Raw genomic sequence first — 18,715 nt, forward strand, 5'->3', positions numbered from 1 at the left:
TGGTAGGGGTTTTAAACTCGAACCCCCCTGGTAGGGGTTTTTAAACTCGAACCCCCCTGGTAGGGTGTTTTAAACTCGAACCCCCCTGGTAGGAGTTTTTAAAATCAAAACCCCTTTGGTTGTGCTAGGGTAAGTGATGGTTTAGTATTAAAATCTCACCTAAAATAAACAAAATCAAAGCAAAAAATCAGTCACTAAATTCCGACTCCCCCCCCCCCCAAGGGGGAAGATTTCATTTCGGGGGGGGGGGGGTTTGAACCCCAAGAACCACCCCCCTGGCTACGCCCATGATATATATATATATATATATATGTGTGTGTATATGTGTGTGCTGTAAGCACGTTTATGCATAGGGTTAGGGTTTGGTAAAAAATCGCCCCCCCCCCCACTCCAAAGTTCTGGATCCGCTAGTGTGTCAATGTCGGTTTGGACGAAGTAGGGCATGAGATTCGCCAATGGGAAGAAAAAAACCTCCACGGAAAATTCCCGGCCTTATTACATGGGGACAACATCGACAAGGCTGCTTCCTTAACATGGCTCAAAGCAGGTCATCTTTACCCTGAAACAGAAGGCTTTGTTACAGCAATACAGGACAGAGTAATCAGGACAAAAAATTACGAGAAGCATATACTGTAACTCAATGTTATCGACAAATGTGGAAATGTGGGCGAGTCGATTGAACACATTATGGCAGGATGCCCAGCCCTATCAGAATCAGCCTACCTAGGTCGCCATAAACAAGTTGCAAAGTTAATACACCAACACGCACAATTTGATCGGTAAGGACACTCCTCTTTATTATAAATACTCGCCACAAGAGGTTCTCGAGTTTACTGAACATCTGCTGTAGGGATAGGCCTATTCCGACCGACAAAACGGTAGATTTCAATCGCCCGGATCTTCTGTTCGTTGATAAAAAAGAAAAAACCGCTACCACTGTCTCATAACTTAAGAAAAACTGAGATAGAAAAACAAAGAAAATATGGGAACCTAGGCTTGGAGATTAAGCGTATATGGAAATTGTCCAAAATAACAATATACCCCATTGTTATATCAACCGAGGGGATAATAACAACTGACCTCACAGACACCTTCAAGACCCTTAGCATTCCTATGAACATCCTCGTTGCTTGTCAGAGGGCGGTACAGCTGCAGACCTGCCACATCACCAGAAAATTCCTCAGTGGAAACTGTTAAAGGGACTACCGGTACGATGAATTTGTTTCTCTTTAGCGAAACTCGACCCTGGCAGCGCCAGAGAATGACTACTCGTTCATTTCTAACATAATAATAATCTTTATTGTCCGTATGGAAATATGTCTTACATTTGCGCATTACACCAAACAAAAAAACATTATAACTATAAGAAACCAAAATATACATTCACACCAGACTCACTCATAATTTACATGTGATAAAGTTTATATCAGATTGTTCCTATTTAATGATTTGATTACCATGAATACAAGAGTTTTTGTGTCAGTTTGTCTTTGCTATCGGTGTCTTGTATCTCTTTTGTGATGGTAAAATCACAAATTCCTGACACAAAAGGTGATTCTTTATTTCTAGGATCTTGTAAGCTTTTTTTTATAGATGTTTGTCTCAAACAGCTGCCCAAATGGGGTTTGTTTTTTGCCAATGATTTTACCAGCAGCATTTAGGATTCTATAAAGACAGTTTTCTTAGTAATCGTAATCTTTGTTGCCCTTTTTTGCTGATATAATCAGTATTTGCAGCAATATTTAGTTTATTGCCTAGGATAGTACCTAAGAATTTAAAAGTTTGCACAATTACTTTGTGTAAAAAAAAAGTAAAAAAAAATTTTGGGTGTTTTTTTTACTGTGAATAGTTGTAAAAATGGTGTATTTTTTATGAAAAAACTGCTTGCATAGTTGATTTTAAAAATTAAATTTTCGCTTTCCGAAAAGAAAAAAGTAGCCGTTGCATCAGCACTTTGAAAGGCTTTTAAATGATGTCGCATTATCAATATCTTTTCTAGTTTACAAGATCTAAACGGGGATGGAAAGACAGACCACACAAAACTAATAGAGTCTATTCCCCTTTCGGGGGTGCGCTAAAAATGGAAACAGCAGGAGTTATAGTATCTCCATTAAAAAGTGAAGATAACTTAACACATAATGATAACAAAATTAAAGCTTAAAATAGATACTTTGCATCTGCATTTACAGCCCAATTAGACAAAGACATATTGCTTATTTTAAACAAAGTTGAAAACTTGATTTATTTATAAAACTTAATAAAACTTATATTTATTTTATTTTTTTTATATTATTTTATTGTTTCTGGAAAACAAGGGCTGTCAATAAGGTACTGGACACCAGTTATGCTCCTTTGGCTGGGACCACTTGCAGAGGTGAGAAATGATTCAAAATAAAGCATTATTCAAACTCCAGTGATTAGGATTTGCTTTATCATATTGACTGCAATATCTAATACCAGAATACCCCTATAAAGATTTCAGTGCCAAAGAAAAAATTAATTTGATCAATGTTCAAAAGAATGTGATCCTTCATATATATATGATATTATATCACCTTCACCTAACCTTTAGTCCCTTGAACTGCTAAAGATCTATCAACCATCTTTCTCCATTCCTTTCTGTCCTTTGCCTTGGATAGACTTTCTTCAATGACAGGAATGTCCATTCTTTTACGTTGTCTTCCCATCGCTTCCACTGTCTTCCTCTTCTTCTTTTTCCTGGTACTGTTCCCTAAAGGAAGGTCTTTGTGAGCCCAGAGGACCTAGTGATATGGCCAAAGAGTTTGATTTTACATTTTTTTGACAGTGGTTAGCAGGTCATCATGGGGGTCCAATAGCTGTATAAATCTTGTTTCTAATATCTTCATTCGTGATGCAGTCTTTGTAAGTGATCTTTCTGTAGCATCTTAGCCAATAAAACCTTCTCAGCCCCAAAGATCACAGTAAATGGACAGCCCTTTAAAAAAAATAGTTTTTTTTCAAAGAATTATTTAAAAACATTACAAATGGTTACTTTTCCATTTTTTTAAAATAAGAAACATTCTTAGAGATGCCTTATACATGATGTATATTCTCTGTAATGGAAATGTACATTTTGAGTTCCTATGTGTATCCTATAGATACTAGAGTCATGGTGTGCATTTGAGGTAATGTTTTATTCTTCTATTAGTTAACTTAAATCCTTTTCATAAACAGAGCCAGTAATATATCGGGCAATATTGGCCTATTTGAATGTTTAGTTGACATTTGCTTACTAAAAAATGGCTTTTGGATTTGGGGGGGGGGGGGGTGTGAATCAACTGTCTGTGAGCCAGTTGTTGGTGGGCAATATGTCTGGTGAATGAATTGTTGGGGGAATGAATTGTTATGAACCATTTGTCATGGCACCTAAGCATCTAGGCAAAAGTGCGGAATAAAAAAACGACCGATAATTTAGATATCGCTTTTTTTAAATGTTTTTTCACATAGGCTTCACTTGGAATTTATTATTCTTTTTAATGAAATGTGAGAGGTTTTAAAGAAGTGTTATCAACTACCTAAAACAATGGCCTATTTAATGCTTAATTAGGAGTTTTTTTTACAGTTAATTATAATTTTTAAATTTATTATGAAAAATACCTCTTTTTTATTTTTACCATTACAGGGTCCAGGAAAATAATCAAACATTATTGTTTTTTCATGGTATCATGTCTGGCTATAATTCTACCAAGTTTTATCACGCTATCTTATACACATCATATCGCGAGTTGAAAATATGATTAGCATTGTACCCTATGGGATTTACCATTTCTGATAAAGAAATTTCTTAAAAAACATAAAAACCAATTCAGGCCGTGTAATCTGCATATATTCAAATAGTTTTTGTCTACTAAAAATAGGCGCATGAGTTTAAAAGTGCATTTGAAAAAAAATTGTTTTAGACTATTTTGATTACAATTTTTTAAATATTTTGTTATTTTCTGCCATCACTACGCTGCCATTTTTCACACACCACTCTGACATTTCTTGTAGCACAAGACCTCATAATCTATTATTTCTTTCAATATTTAGGTACATTCTAAACAAGTCAGGTTCATAACTTTATAAATGAAATAAGCTTTGTGAGCTAGAAATTTACTACTAAAACTAGATCTCTACTATTAAATTTCTTATTTAATAAGTAGATTATCGTCTACGAAACTCAACTTCAACTTTTGACCTGGGGGTGTGTCTCGCCGTGACCTCCGTGACCCCAGGCCGTAAGGCTGGTTTGTGACGTAGTAGGTCAGCGACCATTGTTTCTGATCGTAACCAGGGCCTGGCTGTGTGTTAGCGTTTAGGCGAAGTGTTGTAAACTGTAACACAGCCAACTTGTAGTTATCCTGTTGACTATACACAGTCGTATTATTTAACTAGACTAATCACTGGATCTAGACTTTATGTATTTACTTAATATACACACTAAGTGATTGTGTTAGCATTAGCGCTTAGGCGAAGTGTTGTAAAATGTAACACAACCAACATGTAGTTGTTGTCCTCATAACTATAAACAGACGTATTATTAAAGTAGACAAATTACTAGGTCTAGACTTAGATGCTCATAACTATAAACAGACGTATTATTAAAGTAGACAAATTACTAGGTCTAGACTTAGATTTAGATGCTCATAACTATAAACAGACGTATTAAAGTAGACAAATTACTAGGTCTAGACTTAGATTCTCATAACTATAAACAGACGTATTATTAAACTAGACAAATTACTAGGTCTAGACTTAGATGCTCATAACTATAAACAGACGTATTATTAAAGTAGACAAATTACTAGATCTAGACTTAGATTCTCATAACTATAAACAGACGTATTATTAAACTAGACAAATTACTAGGTCTAGACTTAGATTCTCATAATTATAAACAGACGTATTATTAAACTAGACAAATTACTAGGTCTAGAATTAGATCCTCATAACTATAAACAGACGTATTAAAGTAGATTAAGTACTAGATCAGACTTAGATCCTCATAACTATAAACAGACGTATTATTAAAGTAGACTAATTACTAGGTCTAGACTTTATGTATTTACTTAATATACACACTAAGTGATTGAAGACTGCTTTGTGTGTGTTGTAAACTTAACTGTAGCACACCTGGCTGAATGTTTGCATTAGTGCTTAGGCTAAGTGATATAGTCTGTAACTCATTAACGTGTAGTCATGTATGTTATGACTTTTCTATAAACAGTATTACACCTACATATGTTAATAGAATATAAAATTGATCAGTTGCTTTACAACTTAATGTACACACTAATGATAACAAGCATCACAACAGAAATAACATGTCGAAGGCGCTGGTCTCGCCCAGCCAAGCCCGGCTTAGCCAGCGACAAGCTCTCTTCTAATAACTTGCTCCATTGTTAGATCAAAATGCCAAAAAAAAAAAAAAATTCGTTACATTGATACATACACCATTTGGAAAGTTCTGTTTATTTTATTTTAATGATGTACTAAAAATTTTTTTTTTGTTTTTTCAAAGATTATTTTTTTTAATTCACCTCCCAATAATGTAGATCTATCAACTAATGAACTATCATCTGTAGACTTACTTAGTTACTCTTAGTACTATCTAGTCAATAGTCTAGAATCAGTATATTATATCTAATTCTAATCTTAGTTATAAATCTAGTCATTCTAGTAGATCTATTCTAAATCTAGATCTATAATCTATATTAGTGTCACGTACGCTTTGTATATATTTAGCTCAAGGTTTGTCGGCAAGATTTCAGCTAGCTCGGGGATATCCAAGTAGACAGAAACCTTTTATTAGAATAAATGTGATTGGTTAGAAATATTAATTATTGTACGTTAATCTGTATTTTATTAGTCAATTGTTTAACCAAGCGATAAAGAGATATTAGTCACGTGGTAACGCCTGATGATCTGGAAGCTTGGAGATATTACCGCCAGTGTCGAGCGGAATGTGTTAGAGATAAGATGTAATAAAGTTTCGTGTTGGAACTCAAAGGAAGATGACATAATTATTATATAGTGTAGATCATTTAATTTAGTAGAAATATATATTGTATGTTTTATTCAATTACAGTTAACCATTGTAATTATTGTGAATAGCTTTTCCAAGTTTTGAATTAAAGTATTTGTATTTGACGAGGAGAAGTTTCTTCATTGAAAATAATAATAATATACTTAGATCGCCTTATCGACTAGCAACTTCTAGATGATCCTCTTATCAACTAGCAACTTCTAGATGATCATCTCATCAACTAGCAACTTCCAAAAGGATCATTATATCACCTTAGATTTCCTAGACTCTCGACATATCAGTCATATGAACGGACATTCTGAACCACCGACATTCGATAAAGATCATCAAAAAGATCATCAAATTTTTGTTTTCAAGATCTAAGGAAAAAATTTCAAAACTTGGTCAATTAGAACTTCGATTTTTTTCAACTTGAGAATAGTTCTACTGTGTTCAAAGGTCAGTTTGGTTATCGATATCTTATCTTATTATAGATCTACGATCGAGTTTTCACTTTAACTCTGGAGATCTAATTATCATTTTATATTGGCAAAGGCAATAAGACCAATATCATTTAACTGGCACGATACATAAGCCCAGTACTACTTAACTGGCATAACAGATAAGCCCAGTATTATTTAACTGACACAGTAGAAAGCCCAGTATCATTTAACTGGAATTATTATTATAGATAAGCCCAGTAGCAATTACCTGGCACTATAATTTATCAAGTAGACATTTTTCTACTATAGTATACATCACATATCAAGTCAATCGTACAAAATGACGACGTTACTACAATTTCTACTAGATCTACAATCTCAAGTGAGAAAAAGTCCATAGCCTAGTACGGCTCAGCAATATTTTATATTTCATTAACCTGATACGGTTCAATAAATCTACACTTCCCTCGACGACTCCAGTAGTAGATATAATCCTACTGTCCAAAGATTATTAGTAATACTAGCCAGTGACGGCATAAATAACATTGTTATATTCAACCCGTACTATATTTCTACATTCCAAGTTAGTATATATTTTTCAACATGTGGTCAAAAGCACTTAAACTGTCAAAACTACTTGAGGCAGCAAAAGTGTTGGAATTACCTCAACATGAACAACAAACATGGGCAGAACAGCAACTAGAACTAGACGAAAGATTGAATATGACAGAAAGAAACAAAAATACCTAAAAGAGGAATTACTGGAATGGAATGATACTGAATTCAAAGCTGAACAAAGCTATGATACTACAATAGAAAGAATGTACCAGAAGGCTCAATCTGATAACATTCCAGAAAACTTAGCATATATCGAAGATGGATTTCTCAAGAAGATTACTTTTCGTAAGGACAAAGCAATTGAACAAATATATGTACCAGAGAAGTACAGAAAGCAAATAATTAAAGTCAAGCATGTGTTTTATCTCAAAATACATCTGAGTGTAACAAGTACTAAGAAGAGAATAGCTAAAGAATATTATTGGCCAAGAAATACATTAATAATTGTTTACATTGTCAATGGGATCATAGTAGAAAGAAACACACTCAAAAGAAAAGCAACATAATTAAAACAAAGAATAAACCAGACTACAAAGTCAGAACCGACAGCAATGAATCTATGCATCATGACTCAAGCAAATCTACAGGGACATCACTGCCTACTACATGTCCATCCCTACCCACTACATGTCCATCCCTACCTTACACTACAAGCCCACCCCTACCAGGTACATGCCCATCCCTAACCACTGATGATGACTTCATACATCAAGACTTGAACAAGACTGCATCTGCATCAATATTTACCAATACTATGGTATGTATTGAAAATTCCTGCCTCAATCAAGACAAGTTTCATGAACAAGAACCAGAAGCAAATACCAAAGAAACTTATCTTCAATCAACGTTAGATATACCAGTCAAAAGGAAAACTATTCAATCTGACTCTATCACTTATACAAGTATTACTCTTTTGAAAGAATGTGAGTCATCTAAAGAAGCCATTACTACCATGAACATTGAAAGTCAAAGAATATTACATGAACACATGAAATCAAGATATTTTGCTCAAGGAGATCAAGTCAAATTACTGTTACCAGACTTGAGCAACAAGTTGTTCTACCAATGGCAAGGTCCATTTACCATCACCAGAAAGATTTCAAACTTGCTTTATGAAATCAATGTCAACAAAGTTACCAAAGTATTTCATGTTCATATGTTTGAAAATTACCATAATCAGATAATGAAGACATCAAAGCAGAAGTTGAACATTTTACAAGCTCAGCAACTATCACTGAAGAAGAAGAAGAAACGTCATCAACACCCATTCCTGAGATAGATGTTTCATTACCAGCATCAAATCAAATTGACACTCCAAAGGTCATCACTCTGGATGACATAGCACTACAGAAAGTGAGGAACATTGATGCTTTCAAGGACCATGCTGAATTCTTTACTAGTGTTTCTGAATCATTTCCAATCCTGCACTTTGAAAGCAACTCAGAAAGCAACAACATTGACAACACAAAGTTTCATCCTCCATCCATTCAAAGGACAAATTTTTTTCAGAAAGGAACAAATGAACTTCAACATTGCTTTATAGACCAATTGAACTCAGATCTGTTCAGTCATTGCTCTATTGAACATTCTAATGCAAGACATTCTGCTACCATTGTTCTACAGCGTCAATGTTCATCAAACAGAAAATTGAGTTTTGGTATCAGACAGTTCTTATTTTCACCATACTGAAACGTGGTTAAATCAGGCATTATTTGTAAGATCAATATGACATGAAGACAACAGCTTCGTAAACTGGAAGACCTTTTCTTCAAGTTTAGAAAACGCACACGCACATCCATGAAGGCAACTCAGAAGGGTTCCGAACTTTACACTTCCATTATACATATGTACTATAGCATATTTAGTATCACTTGATCCACTATCATTCATACTCGTCAAGGAAGAACAATATCCAGTTATATCTAATCAATTACTTAGTTTTGTTTTTTCATTTTTTCCACAGGTGTTCTATATTATATCAGATTATGTTACATTTGTTTTTAGCACCAAGCAACCCACCGAGAAAGGTCACTCATCCAAGATATATTTAATCGATTACTTTGTTTATTATGTTTCAGCATCATTGCATATGACATGCATTAGTCATCTTAATTTTTATATCATGTGCATTTTATTTCAGGTCTAATATTATTACATATATTTTTTATCCTATTATAATAGTACAGATACACGACTTACAATTGTAATTTTTCATTGCTTCACACATATTGAAATTTGTATTACATTTAGTATCATTATTCAGAAGATTGTCATGTACTATCAATCATTTTTCTATGTCAATTTTTCATATGTAATATATATTTGTTCATGTACACATTTTCACATGAGTATTATTACCCAAATGAGTTTCAGATGTAATTAACATTTATCTTGTATTATTGAATACACATTTATATTACCATACAAATGCTTAATAAAACGGGGGGGGGGGGGGGGGGGTAATATGTCACTTATGCTTTGTATATATTTAGTTCAAGGTTTGTCTGCAAGATTTCAACTAGCTCGGGGATATCCAAGTAGACAGAAACCTTTTATTAGAATAAATGTGATTGGTTAGAAATATTAATTATTGTACGTTAATCTGTATTTTATTGGTCAAATGTTTAACCAAGCGACAGATATTAGTCACGTGGTAACGCCTGATGATCTGGAAGCTTGGAGATATTACCGCCAGTGTCGAGCGGAATGTGTCAGAGATAAGATGTACTAAAGTCTCGTGTTGGAACTCAAAGGAAGAGATGACATAATTATTATATAGTGTAGATCATTTAATTTAGTAGAAATATATATTATATGTTTTATTCAATTACAGTTAACCATTGTAATTATTATGAATAGCTTTTCCAAGTTTTGAATTAAAGTATTTGTATTTGACGAGGAGAAGTTTCCTCATTGAATATAATAATAATATAATTAGATCATCTTATCAACTAGCAACGTCTAGATGATCCTCTGATCAACTAGTAACTTTTAGATGATCATCTTATCAACTAGCAACTTCTAAATGATCATCTTATCACCTGACGATTTCTAGATCCTCAGCAATCACGATCATTGATGATCACGACAATTAGTATATATTATATCTAATATATAATTTATAAATATTACTCTATAATTCTATACATAATATCTGGTTAATTAAGTCATTTAAGTCTTATGAACTGAATTAATTAATAAAAAAGTTAATTAGATTAGACTTTAGACTAGCTAGAGTCTAGAATATTATACATCTAGATTATAAATTTATTCTAGATCTATTTAATAATATTTAGAATTTAGATCTAATATGATCTATATTGATAATATGATAGGGACTAGGCTATACTTATACTATATCATAGACATTAAATAGAAGATAGATTCATAGATAGATCTAGATGGATCTAGAAATACTAGAATCTAGATCTATAGTGACTATAGTCTACTAGATTATCTAGACCTAGATTAGCCTAGATGATACTCATACTAGATCAAAAGTAGATCCAGATCTAGATCTATATCAAATTAAGTTTAATTTACAATATCAAGATGATATAATTTATAAATATAGATCTACTAGTAGATCTAGAATTATAAAATAAATAATACAATAAAATGAACAATACTAATAACTAATATTTAATAATCTAATAGTTAGTTAAGTTAGTATTATTTAAAATTATTATTAAAATTAAGTATAGCCTCAGGCATAGGGCCTAGGACTAGTGACTAGGGCATATATTGCTGATAAATATATTATATATGATATATACTTATATTAAATTATATAAATTATATCTAGATCTACTGATCTAGTTATATACACTTTATTTTTATATTAATTTATATAGATCTAGTATTTTATAGTATAATAATAATATACAGATACATTATAGATAGTCTGATAGTATAGTAATATATTTATTATAATAATTATATAGTCTAGTATAATATATAAATATACTATAAATATTTACTATATATATACATCTGGTTACAGTATATATATTATTATATTAGTTATTTAGATCTAGTATAATTTATATAAATTATACTTATATTATAATTATCATGTAGTGTAGTAAAGTGTAGTAGGTAACTAGGTAGGCTTAAAAAAATATATGCTACATCAATGATGATCAAGATTATTCAAGATCTAACAAATCATAATAATGTATAGATCTAGGGATAATAATTGTTTCATTATATGGATCTAGATTTAGAATCTAAGAATTAGATCCAGATTCATTGTATATATATAGATCTAGATGTAGATATTATAGTATTAGATCTCTAGATTTAATGATTACCGATTTAAAGATTTGTTTTGTTTACATTTTTTACAAATAATTAATTAGCGCATGCGCAGTACATTTCAGAAAAAAACTTCCTGTGTTTGTTTTAATAAGCCCATTGATTTATTCTCAGTATCAATGGCGTCACTATGGGGGTGCGGGCCTTCCCCAAACATTTAATCTGATTAGTTGAGTGGCGAACGTAACATTTGTTTAGGGCTGCAAGTTCTCTCCACAGAAATCAGTCTTTGGCAACTTTTACAACAACTTTCCTTCTAAAAAGGTCACATTTTAAGGTGTGACGGCCATGTTTTTGCGTTCCTCTTTTCGGCTTTCATGTTAGGCTGAATCTAATGATATGTTGTCTTACAAATGTCAATCGACGTTCAGTCGCCACTTTCTTTAGACGGTATATGCATGTGTGGGAGAAGATGTCTCTATTGGTAACATTATCTCGGTACATTATTCGTAGGATACTTCTCAGCCATTATTGCTCAGCCTCTTTTCAACCTTACACGTCTCGAAGCGTAGGTGGCCTTTGGGACTATGATTGTATTTGTTAATTATGATCTAGGTTCACAGTCAGCAATAAACAAACAACAACCATTAGTGTCATGGCGGAGAATGATACTTTATTATATTGAACGCGTTCACCTTTTCTTTAAAAAAAAAAAAAAACATTTCGGGGAGTATCATAGAAAAAAAAAACAAAAAAAAAAAAACACAACATAAACAACTAAACATAACATACATGTATACGCTTCAATCAATATGAAACATATCACATTTAAAAATCAGCATTCAATAGTTCATTAAGACACATAGTCATTGAATCTTGGCGGTTTCTTCAACTGATCCCTTGGTCGCAGGGAATGATGAGTTGATGAGTGGCGAACGTGTTGATCCTGAGTTCTATTGTCCTGTATGTTGTTATCAGTATCGGGAAATATATCTTCTTCTGTTTCTCTGTTCGGGTTAATATGCACTCTGTTTCTTTGGTACACTGCACCATTGTCACCTCGAATAATGTAAGCTCTCTGATTGACTTGAGACTGGATTCTTCCACGTCTCCATGTAGGGTCATTAGGAGATTGGAAATAGACCATCTGTCCAGTTTTCAGCTGACTTAAATTTCTTGACCTCTTATCATAAGATGTTTTTACACTCATCTGACGTTTTTCTTTCCTTCTCATAATGTTCTCTTGACATGTAGAAATCTTAATGTTACTCCTTTTGTTTGGTATCAGTGTTCGAGTCATCCGACCAAAAAACATCTGAACTGGGCTTAGATTTGTGTCTTGCCTTGGAGTATTTCTAAATTCCAGAAAGAGCTTCATAAGCATCTGAGTTTGATTCTCTAGATTTCTTCATTATGTTCTTCAAAATTTTAACTGCTGACTCAGCATTTCCATTGGATTGATGGTGTCCTGGAGAAGATTTCAAATGAGTCACTCCCCATTCCATCATAAATTTGGAAAAATATTCCGATGTGAACTGAGGTCCGCTATCAGATATACAAACTTTGGGCACCCCATATCTTGCAAATAAAACTTTCAGTTTCTTTATAATTGCGTGTGTTGTTGTCAACTGCATGTTTTCTACCTCTATGAAATTTGAATAATAGTCCACTATGGCTAGATATTGTTGGTCACACATTTGAAATAAATCAATTCCAATCTTGTCCCACGGATTAGAACCTATTTCGTGCTGTATTAATTCTTCTCTCTGATTTGCTGGTTTATTTTTCTGACAAATGTAGCATGAGTTGGCTATTTCCTGTATTCGAGCTGATAATCCAGGCCAGAAAACTGTTTCTTTTGCTCTTCTTTTCATTGAGTCTACTCCCAGATGTGCTGCATGGAGTTTTTCTTCTATTTCCTTGCGAAGTGATATCGGTATGATTATTTGTTCTCCTTTCAACAAGAGTCCGTCTTCGTATGTTAACATGTCTCTTAGTGAAAAATATTGTTTGAGTTCAGGTAAACTATTATGTTTGTCTGGCCATCCATTTAGGATATACTGAATAAGTGTTTGCATTGTTCTATCTTTCTCTGTCTCGATTCTGACTTTCTCCAGCATTGCATCTGGTATTGCCAGTCCCACTGTATTGACACAAACATCAGGGATATCACTCTTTTCCTCTGATGGGTCTCTACTCAAAGTATCAGCTATGAAAAAATTTTCGCCTTTGACATATTGAAACTGGATATCGTAACGATAAAGGAACATCATTAGATTTTGTAGCCTTCTCGGAGCAGAACTGAGTGGTTTTTGAAGGATGTTTTCCAGTGGTTTATGGTCATTCTGAACTATAACTGTCCTGCCATACGTATACTGGTCAAAACGTTCCAAACCAACAACCACTGCTAACAATTCTTTTTCAATCTGTGCCCATCTTTTCTGAGTATCAGTTAATGATCTAGAAGCATATGCTATTGGACTGCCATCTTGTAATAACGCTGCTCCTAACCCATTTTGGCTACTATCTGCTTGTAATGTAAGCTCTCGATATTTTCTGTTTTATCTTGTTGAAAGTTCGTGTGCATTGATCAGACCAAACAAATGGTGTGTTCTTTCTGATCAACTCTGTTATGGGCTGTAAATCTGTCGACAAGTCTGGAACAAATCTTGCAAGATATTGAACCATGCCACAGAATCTTCGGACTGATGAAATATCTTTTGGAGCATTCAAACTCAAAATCGCAGATACTTTGTTCGGGTCTGGTTTTATTCTTGCTTCTGTAATAATATGACCCAAAAAATTAATCTCAGCTGTTCTAAAAACAGACTTTTCGTGGTTCAGTTTAATCTTCTTTTCTTGACATCTCTTCATCAGCTCTCTTAGGTTAATATCATGATTTCTGAGTGCTTCTTCTTTCGTTCTTCCTCTTCCTACCACTATAATATCATCAACGTAATTGAAACAGCCTTTCTGTCCTTCTAGTGCTAGATTTAATCGTCTCTGAAAAATTTCTGAACTCACTTTCAGTCCAAATGGTAATCGTTTCCATTTGTATCTACCAAAAGGGGTTATCATTGCTGTCAAATTAGATGACGCTGTGTCTAGTCTGACATGCCAGAAAGCTTCTTGCACATCCAATTTGCTGAATATTTTGGCATCGTTCAAATCTGCCAATATGTCATCTAAAGTAGCAAGATTATAGAATTCCCTTAGTAAAACTTTATTCAGGGCTTGTGGATCTATGCAGATCCTAATTTTTCCATTAGCTTTTTCCACAATTGCCATCTGACTCACCCACTCTGTAGGCTCTATCACTGGTTCTATGATTCCTCTCTGCACTAGGGTCTTTAACTCCTCCTCAACTCTTTCCTGTAAAGCAATAGGGATCTTTCTACACGGCAGAACCTTGGGCTTAATGCTGCTATCAATCTTTAAAGACACTTCTCCTAAGTCACCCAAATCACCAGTATACTTTGGACTACAGTCTTCTTCTTGGTTATTCACTACTGATGCTATGAACCTATCTTTATTGACTTTGATTAACTTCATTCTTGTTAAAGTTTCATGACCTAGAAGGCATGCTAGATTATTTGGTACAACTATATATTCCACCTCAAATGTTTCGTTAGTTTTCTCATTTCTCGTCGTTAGAGTGGCTTTCCCTATGGGTCTCATTTCAGTCTTATTCCACATTAGTAATCTTTGCGTTGCCTTTTCTATCTGATTCTTATTTATGTATTTTTCCTGGATGGTATTTACATCAGCTCCACTATTCATTTAAAACCTTACACGGTGACCATTTACTGTCATAACTGCTGTCATCCTTTTCGTTTTGTGGTTCTCCAAAGACATCACCCATTCATTTTTTACAATCATGACATCATCTCTTGTGTCCGACTGTAGCTGTCTTTCATCGTTAGACATATCATCTGACACCTGCTGAATTTTCTTTTTGCACATCACAGCAAAATGATGTCTCCCCTTGCATGCTAGGCACATTTTACCCCATGCAGGGCACTTTTCCTTAATGTATTCGTGAATCCTTCCACAATACCTTCATTTACCTTTCTGAATGTTTGTTCTTGAAGGTGTTGATACTTTCTCAATGATTGGAGGGTCGGCTTGTATTTGTCTCAACTGTTTGTTGGCGGTCTCGTATGCTCTGCAAATATCTCTGCACCTTTCCAATGTGAGACTGCTATCTTGTAGCAATTTCATTTTGAGGCATTCATGTCTAATACCAAGAACTACTCTGTCTCTAATCAAGCTATCTTCCAGGCGTTCGAAACTACACGTTTTTGCTAGTCTTCTCAGATTTGTTATGTACTTTTCAATGTCCTCGCCTTCTTGCTGTTCACGCGTATTGAACACATAGCGCTCATAAGTTTCATTCGTTTTTCCAATGCAAAAACTTTCAAATTTGTTCACTATTTCTTCCATCTTTCTTTCTTTTCCCTTCTCAATTTCAAGACCTTCATATATGTCCATCGCTTTTGTTCCTATAATTGTTAGAAAGGTGGCCACTCTGACCTCCTCTGATTCTTCCGACAATTTAATGGCTAACTCATAGTTTCGCCAGCTCCGGTGAAACTTTTGCCAATTAGCGGCCATGTTTCCTTCTACCTCGAGCGGCTCGGGTACAGGAAGGAGATTTCTAGCTGCCATTGCACGGCGTAGCCTTGAATTGTTGCCTATTTATTATTGCAAACAATAAACCTTTATATACTGATTAATGATTACCTCTGATCATTAATATACCGCTGCCACCATTTTAATTATGATCTAGGTTCACAGTCAGCAATAAACAAACAACAACCATTAGTGTCATGGCGGAGAATGATACTTTATTATATTGAACGCGTGCACCTTTGCGCACCATATCAACAGTATTGATTTGGTGGATTTTAATCTCAGGCTAATTGATTTGTTTGATCAGATAGGCCGTTCTTTTTGATAGACGTTCCTGCTTTCCAATCCAACATGCAACACCATGATAACACTGCTTGTAATAACACTGCCTAAATAGGATAACATTTCTATTTGTTCTAGATCTGTATGACCAGTGTTGATGGGGGTTTTGGGTAACCTGGACCCAATATGCATAACTTTAAAATATCAATAACTAGTATATATTATTAACACAAGGAAAGAATTTGTATACAAATTGACTGACTTCTCTACTAAAATTCAGAGGGGGGGGGGGGAGAGAGATCCGGACGATCTCGGGATCCGCCAGTGAGCTTACATAGCCTCTTAAAACAACTTCCTTTATTGAATGTCGTAATGATCTTACTTTCATACTGCAGTGTTAAACAGAGCATAAAAAGTATGAGACAGACTTTTCAAGCCCAACCTGCCAATGATACCCTTATGTTAAACACAGTAACTTATCCAATTGAACATATTTTTAGATATGACTCCATTTGGGAATAGGCCCTCTAATTTTTTACTGATAGATCAAACACTAGACTGATAGGTTTTCTTAAAACAGACTGTATGTTACAAGATTAACACTTAAATAACAGACGCGACGTAGACAAGTCATGCATAAAACACACATATATTTTAATATGTTTAAATTGATATATAATCTATTTTATTTATATTAAACCATTTCCAATAAGCAGATTAATTGCTATATTTTACTTATTACTATCTACGTTTATACATTCTTTATACATTACTAAATCGTTATATTTAATATTACATTGTTTTGTTTTGGTGTATCTATATATACTTCTCTTCATGGCTCAAGAGTTTGGATGGTTTGGACAAGAATTAAAGGAAAGATCACTTTTTTTTTCTGCAAGTCAGACTAGAGTTACCATTAGAAAAAAAAAAGGGGGGGGGGGAGAATAAGTAGTATTCACCCGTAACTAAAAAGCAGGGCCGGACTTAACCGTTGTGACCAAGAAGTCATGGAAAGATCACTCTTTTTTTTTCATTTCTACTCCACGTTTTAGCGGCGTAAAAAAGAAGGAGGGGGGAGAGGAGAACAAGTAATCTACTCTGTATTCACCCGTCACTAAATAGCAGGGCCGGACTCAACCGTTGTGGGGCTCTATGCGAAACGGATTTCGCGGGGCCAAGTTTGGTTAGGGACACATATTATAAGTGAAAATATTTAGTTTATATTAGAAAAAAAACAACTCTTCTTTGCTTTTTATTCATTCTTTACTACGTACAGAATTACTTTACGATCCTTGCTTGTAGTGAAGTCATAAAGCATATCATACAATTTTATTTCCTACACAGATCACGCATGTTTTAATCTGTCTACGAGAATTGTTGACCTCAATTAATTCTTCATTAGTTTGAGGCGCGAGAAGCTTCTTCCGAAAATTAAGGATATCGCGCTTAGGATTGTTGTTTTCCGTATTGAATGACACCCCAAAATGACAATTTTTTGTCTTTATATTTCCCGAGATTTGTATGAGTTTTCAAAAGATTTTAATAATTTCCTGATATTTCCAGGACTTTTTCGTATATTTTGCAATTTCAGGACATTTGCAGGAGCTCCTGGTAAATCGTCAGGAGGCGTGGGAAATCTGTTATAAGTAATAAAATGGTTTAATTTAATAATTTAGCGCGGGTCCTATGAAAGTGCGGCGCCCACTAAGGTCGCATAGGTTGCAGTGGCCTGACGCCGGTCCTGCAAAATAGCTGCGTATGCTACGCCATCGATCGACTAGTAGGTTATATTTTACTATAATGCTTTTGTTTTACTGACTGCTAATAAATTCCAATGCAGCGCAGCCCAGAGGGTTTTCAGTTTAAAACCCCCTACCAGGGGGTCTTGCAGTTAAATCCCACTCTTCTATAAAACAAAACAAAAAGAAAATTGCAAACGAAAATCCCCAAATTCCAAAAACACTGGTAAGGAAGTGTGACAGGTGGGGAAATGTGATGTGTGTTTGGCACGTTTTTTGTCTAGGGGATGATTATTTTTAAGGCTATCACACACCAACCTATCAGCATATGAATCGGGAGCAGACACGCAACGAGACAAAGCAATGAAAGATAGATACAAAAGTTAAAATAAAGGATATTTATTTACATAAATATACATATAATAATAAAAAGGGGGAGGGTTTGCATCTATCTCTAGTATATTCTATGTTTAATCATCACTCTTGCACATAATAAGAGAGTATGTCACTTTGTCCTCTGACTTAGCTGGTTGTCCTGTTGATGTCGCAGCTGGCTGTGTCCTGGCTTGAGGTTCTGCAGCTGGAGGTGGCGCTCTAGCGGATAGAGGGACGCCGGTGATATAGTTCTTGTGGAGTCTCAATCCCCAAAATCTAATATCTGTAGTGGGCACAGTAGGGCGGGTGGCCGGCTACCGTGGGCACAAGGTTACTGCGGGCAG

At 34.4% G+C, this 18,715-nt stretch overlaps 1 protein-coding gene across 4 annotated transcripts in view; it reads right to left on the bottom strand.

Moving 5' to 3' along the window:
- Positions 1-11,464, bottom strand: part of LOC106072836 (uncharacterized) — a 34,754-nt gene extending 23,290 nt beyond the window's left edge. For 2 of the 4 annotated variants that reach the window (XM_056022078.1, XM_056022077.1), the window contains exon 1: positions 5,729-5,845. The gene's annotated coding sequence lies outside the window, so the exon portion shown is untranslated. Of the gene's footprint in view, positions 1-2,561; positions 2,995-5,728; positions 5,846-11,399 lie in introns of those variants that run through there. The other 2 variants (XM_056022084.1, XM_056022079.1) reach the window with 2 other exon arrangements.
- Between the last annotated feature and the right edge of the window lie 7,251 nt (positions 11,465-18,715).

This window comes from Biomphalaria glabrata, chromosome 2 (assembly GCF_947242115.1).
Source record: "Biomphalaria glabrata chromosome 2, xgBioGlab47.1, whole genome shotgun sequence".
Classification (NCBI taxonomy): domain Eukaryota; kingdom Metazoa; phylum Mollusca; class Gastropoda; family Planorbidae; genus Biomphalaria; species Biomphalaria glabrata.